Source organism: Pteropus vampyrus, unplaced genomic scaffold (assembly GCF_000151845.1).
Source record: "Pteropus vampyrus isolate Shadow unplaced genomic scaffold, Pvam_2.0 Scaffold33, whole genome shotgun sequence".
Lineage (NCBI taxonomy): Eukaryota > Metazoa > Chordata > Mammalia > Chiroptera > Pteropodidae > Pteropus > Pteropus vampyrus.
The window spans coordinates 291345-297543 of NW_011888814.1; the positions used below are offsets into that span (position 1 = coordinate 291345).

General features: G+C 40.1%; 1 pseudogene; it reads left to right on the plus strand.

Moving 5' to 3' along the window:
* Positions 1–2056: 2056 nt before the first annotated feature.
* LOC111738046 lies at positions 2057–2177 on the plus strand (annotated as a pseudogene).
* Positions 2178–6199: the final 4022 nt, after the last annotated feature.

Consider the following 6199-nt stretch of genomic DNA (forward strand, 5'->3'; position numbering starts at 1 on the left):
CAGTGTAACAATTTATGGTGAAATAAGATAGGCATCTGTGGGTGGGCCTGCATCTGCCCCTCAGCAGGTGAGAAGCCACAGCAGAGTCTTGAGGGGAGTATGACATGATTAAGGGAACAGGCCAAGTGGTGAAATAACTGAGATATCAAGAATATTATCTAGATTAAAGTTAGGCAACCCATCCCCGACTCAGGCAAGAGGTGACATCAGTTAGTAATTGATTACTAAAACAACCTGGAAATTTTAGATCAGTCTCCTAATTCGGATTTATTTTCTCAATCCCAATCAGTCTCAGACATTTGTCTATCCCTCTACCACTGGATAAAAGGAATAATCCACTGGCGCTAAAACTGGATCCTTCCAAATTCCTTGTTTCCATCCAAGATCCTGCCCCCATTACAACATGAGCTAATTGTGCGTAATTCCATTCCTGTACCTGCCAACCCAAACCCACAGAGAGAATACCTCACCTACTTCTACTTATTTTAGATGTAATGTCTTTACAACGGAAACTCAAGAGCAGCAGCTCTGGATAACCGATGATCATCAAAGCATCTGGTACTTTGCTCCACCAATGAATATTTGTAGAACTGACAATGGTCAAGAAGTTAGGTTCTGTGTTTTCCTGATATTGTTACCTTGGCAACTTAAAGCAGCAAGAGATACTAACCACAATGGGACTAAAAAGTTTAACTACGTAAAGAGAGATCCTGTTTCTAGCAGTAACTGTGGTAACAAACACCATTGCATACTTTTCTTTCTGCCTTCCTATGGTGGTTTTATATGTATGTATGTATATATTTTTCCCCCAGGAGAATGGTAAACTTCTTTAAAAAACTGTCGTATTCACTTGATACTATTTATCAAACGACTTTTTCAATTTCTTGGCATGACGAAGTATCATTAAAATTTTTTGAATGAACAAGTACAAAAGATTAAATCCTACTGCAACATTTATATTTACAGAGAGTTTTTCTGTTTATGAGGGTATGTGTGTGTGTGGTGGAGGGGGTTCCTTTGGAGGGATTCACAGGAAAGACAAATTTAAGATAAAGTTGTGTCAACTTCTAGAATTCAGGTCTGGGAATTTCTGATGTGTTTACAGTCATCTATTTGTATGAGCTCATTTGCATGAAGTGGAAAGAGATTATGAAAAGGAACTTTTTCTTCACCCATTTCTATGGTCTTATGTCTAAATCCTGGGTCCAAAGGGGCCAGCTACAGACAGAAGCAAGAGAGAGTTGTTTTCACAAGCATTCTCTGAGACTCAGGTATCTATGCAGCCCTCCTTCAGAACCCAATAACAAACTCTGATATAGAGACAAGGAGTCATCCTCATCAGTTAAGATCTGAATACTATAGCTTTAGCTCAGGAAAGATACTGAGAATAGACTATCATTTTGGCAACCTTGATAGCTTGAAGTTCTGGAAGTTTGGGGAGTTAGCACCCTGCTCCCTCATTTCTCCACACCTCCAGAGATATTTATTTTGTCACTGCAGGCACAAGTCATGGAGCTGGTGGAGAGGGTCACCCTTAAGAAAATTCTTAAGGGGTGGTTCCATAGTGTAGTGGTTAGCATGTCTACTTTACATGCAGAAGGTTCTGCGTTCATGCCCCAGGTGGAGCCACAGACCATACCCTGGGTGCTCCAGGCCTCAGGTGCACGCCACGAGTGTGTGGGAGGAGACGCCCCGCCTTCAGAGATCCAGTTCTTAAGGGGAAACGGCAAAATCCATAGGTCAGGGGTAGAAGTAGGGAGAGAGGGAGTTAAAGAGGGGGGAAAATAAAAAGGAAAAAAAAAGAAAATTCTTAAGATTGTATGGTCAATAATGAAATCTGGAATAGAAGAAATGAAAAGACTCTTAGTGAGCTATTGTGAGACACCTCAAACGGACTCCCAGAAATGGCCAGGAAGACTTTAAATGGAGGATGGAAATCCTCCATGAGACAGATTAGGCATGAAACAGAGAAATCTGAGTGATTATTATTATATGACTTCCTTTGTGCCCTCAAGCTATGACAACTCCTACTCAAACTTGGATTACATATATAATAAAGAATGGTCCAATGCTACCCTGAACAAACCTGATCCTGTCTGATCTCGGAAGCTAAGCAGGGTTGGGCCTGGTTAGTACTTGAATGGGAGACCACCTAGGAAGACCAGGTGCTGTAGGTGTAAAATATAAAAAAATAAGGGATTGTAAGATGACAAGGTCCTTGCAATCTGTGAGGTCAACCAAGGGTTGCCTTGCCTAAAAAATAAATAAATAAACAAATAAATAATAATAATAAAGTGTGCCAACAAATGCTCAGACAATAGGTTCTGTTAATGTCACAAAAATTTTCTTTTATACAGTGCGTAATCCTCTACAGGTCCTTTTTCTTGCCTTTGCCAATATAACAAAAGAATTGCCTTGATTACAAACGAATGTTTTTTGGAGCTGTATATTTTGTTGACCAGAAGTAGAAATACACTATTTAAATCTTTTACCTAATTGGAATTATCTTCTGACCCACCCAACATTTTCCCACTTTAAATATGCCCCAAACTTAAATGATGAGACACTTGAATCACTCACTGAAGTAGACACTGTCAGCGCTCCACCCAGATCCCCTGATTGCCTTCATGGTTTCTGTGCACCTCTCTCCTGGCTTCATGTGCTTTTACTTCCTGAGGCAAGGACCTGCTACTCCTTTCCAGAATCCTACCACCCTTAGGCCACTTGGGCTTTGACCTCTCTCCCAGCAAACTAGAAGTTTGCCTCCTCCATCCCAGACAGCCTTCCCCGAGACTGGCAATGTATGGGTTATAGAAGCACAGGTCCGTTGCCTCAGATGAGGACAAAACTACGCAGCAAAACTGTGCAGCATCAACTCACACACCAGCATTCCCCTAGGGGCCAGCCTAGGGCTAGACCTAGCCTATAAATGCAGCCGTGCTTGGTTTCCTCCCCTCCTGCTTCCCTCACTTAGCAATTTCTTTTGGGAACACTTCCTTAATAAATCTCTGACATATAAATAAATCCTTCCTTCAAGATGTGCTTCTGGAGCCTCCATCCTAAAACATTCTTCTAAACAGAAAGGTCTATAAAAAAATCCCAGGACTCAAAAGGAGGAATATGATAGAGACAGTCTCACAAAAACTTGGAGTAAGCCACTACCATTCCAACATGATTTGAGGAAGATAGGAGAAGGAATTTGCTTGAGTATTTGACTGCCACTGATATTGGAAATGTTGACATTTCCAATGAGTGACTTATTCTGTAGGCTCCAGAACCTTGCAGGTTCACCACCCCATGGCCAGTTACTCCAAGAAAAGGGCTTGGGCACCTCAAAGCCTTCATTTCCACCACCCTAATCACAAGCTGACTTGGGCCCAGACTTCTAAATGCCACTAGATCACTGTAGTGTTGGGGAGTAAGGTGAGCTCAGACTTGTCAAACGTTTATCTGAAGAGCCCAATATGTTTAGGGGATGCACAAGTTTACTGCTGGCACTTACCAATGGCCAGCCCACAGGCTGGCTAGTTTGGGAATGGGTCAGAATGGTAATTCAGACTCACCTAACGGTGCTTTCACTTTTGCTTGCTTTTGAAACAGTAAACAAGCAAGGCAAAGGATATACATGAGATTTGGACATAGACTAACCGGGAGGCACACCCAGAGTTGGATGACCTCGTCCTCCCAGAGAGAGAAATCAGCGGGTTAGAATGGCTCTGAACTATGGGGTCACTTTCTGCCATTTACACCGTTTCGGACTTAATGAGTGACATCCAGCAGTCAGTAGTCTGCCCTAACTCCATTAAATAACTTCTTGCTGTGTCAGATAACTGGCAATTTCTGCGCTTCATCTTGCTACATCATTGAGCCTAACTGAAGTTTTAGTGCAACAACCAAGTTACAATTTACTATAGACTGGTATTTTGTTTTTGTGTAAACCAACTTTGGTGGCAGCAGCAAATGCTTACCCAGGGATATTTAAAGAGGCCTGCATAGATCTGTGGAGGGTGGCAGAAGTCCCGTACCATTCTTTGCATCATGGATGATCCAGTAAAAGATGATCTGGTAGTATCAGATGACAAAGACTGGGGTTAGGCTAGGGATGTCCTCAAACTCAAGTAAGATACAAATCCCTTTGGAAGGAAGAATTATTCGTGGTTTTTATCTTAGTTTGTGTCTCCTCCAAAAACAGACCCTGAGGCAAGATTTCAAGTATAAGTAGTTTATTTAGGGAAAATCAATAAGGGAGTGGAGAAGTGCTACGAGGAAAGAAAGGCAGCCAATGAGAAGTGCACTATTAAGTCAGCTACTATGTCTGATGACTGGAGATATCCCATCTGAATTATCCTACCTGAATGAGGGAGGGCTGAGGTATTTAAAAATCTACCTTGTCAGTCATGGATGACTGCTCCCTGTGAGTGCTAATTCCCCAGCATTTCCGGCCTGCCACACATAGACAGGCGGGGTTCCAGAAAAAGTCCTTAAACACAGAGATGCATATAACCAAAAGTCACTGAAGTATACTGAAATAGTTTTGAGAGAACTGGAAAATGTATATTATTATATACTTATTTATCTAGAAATTGAGCTAGAAGGGACATAAAATTGGCCAAAGTAGAATGATCAAGACTTTGCATTTGAAGTGTACCCAGAAAGGATGGGTTTTGCCATAATGTGTTAAATCTGCAGCTCCAGAGTTTTAATGAAAATATATTTAAAGCACATAAAATCCTATGTGACAGAAATTACATTCATTGTAATAAACTTATGATAAAAAATTTAGAATTTTAAAGTAGGCTTGCAAAAAGAGGTTTTAGTTAAACCTTTTTTTAGTTTAAAAAAACATATAAGCTAAATGAGCAAAAAATGTTTTAAGATCACTGTAGCGCATTGCTAACATTGCATTTCCAGAACATTTCTCAGTCAAAATTCTTAGTTGCCAGCTTGAAACCAAAATTCAACTTGAGATGATTTAAGCAGGAAAGAACTTTATTAAAGCATACTGAGTAGCTTACATAATTACAGGACAGGCTGAGGAATAAGACTCAGAAGTTATACAGCCATGTAGCATGTCCCAGACACAGCAAAGCTTGGTTTCTGTGGACGTCATTGCTAAACAATACAGGCTGAAGCTTGCAGGCCCCAATACTTCTGGCAAGCCCATATGCCCTGGATGTCACCAGTAGCATCAGTGGCATGGCTCCATTATGAACTTGCTCTTGCTACAACTGTTCTGACCCACAGACTGTGTTCTCTGTAGCACCCAATTAAGTCTAGGAGAGTCATAAGCAGAGCCTAGACCACTCTAGCTGCAAGAAAGACCAGGATAGAGTACCTATACTGACACCACTCCCACTTAAACTCATAAAGTTGGGACTTCTCAAGAAATAAAGAGTTCTGATGTTGAACAATTGAAAACAATGATTAATATCCCTGATAAAGTTGTCTTTAATTTGAATTACCACTTTTCGTTTCCAAAAAACTCTCTGCTAAGAATTTCTTTTAATCCACTGCATTATTATGACACATCTGTGGTTTTTAATTTAGTTATTGATGCATATGTTAAAATTCAGATCATTCTTTATTTTCTGTCATTATCTTTATGCATGAAAAATCCTATTACATGAGTTATTATCACATGGGGCAATGACCTGAGAAAAGTTCCAGCAGTTCTAGAATGAAATTCCAATAGAAAGGGAGAGAGGGAGGAAATAACACATTCTTCGGAAGTCTAATCTGACGGGTTTTGTTGTTCTTATTCATGGTGCAACTTGTTAAGTTCAGAAAAATGGACCCCAATCGTATTTCAAAGCTGGTCAAAAGGGGCATTATAGTAATACCTGAGGCTGAGATGATGTATTATCTCACCTTCCTGGTGGGAGAGTGAGTTTTGCATCTTTTTAGAGCTTTAAAAATCTCATTTGTTGACATTAGAGAACAAAAGTCTGCAAACTTTCTGTAAAGAGCCAGAGAGTAAATATTTTAGGGCTTTGTGGGCCATATGAACTCAGACACAACTACTCAACTCTTCTATTGTCACCTAATAGCAGCCATAAATAACATATAAATTAATAAGTGTGGCTGTGTTCTAATAAAATTTATTTAAAAAAAAATTAGCCTAAGGGTTATAGTTTGCCAAACCCTGCTACAGAAGTTTAATATTAACATCGCAGATGCCTAATATTGAAGAAAAATGGAA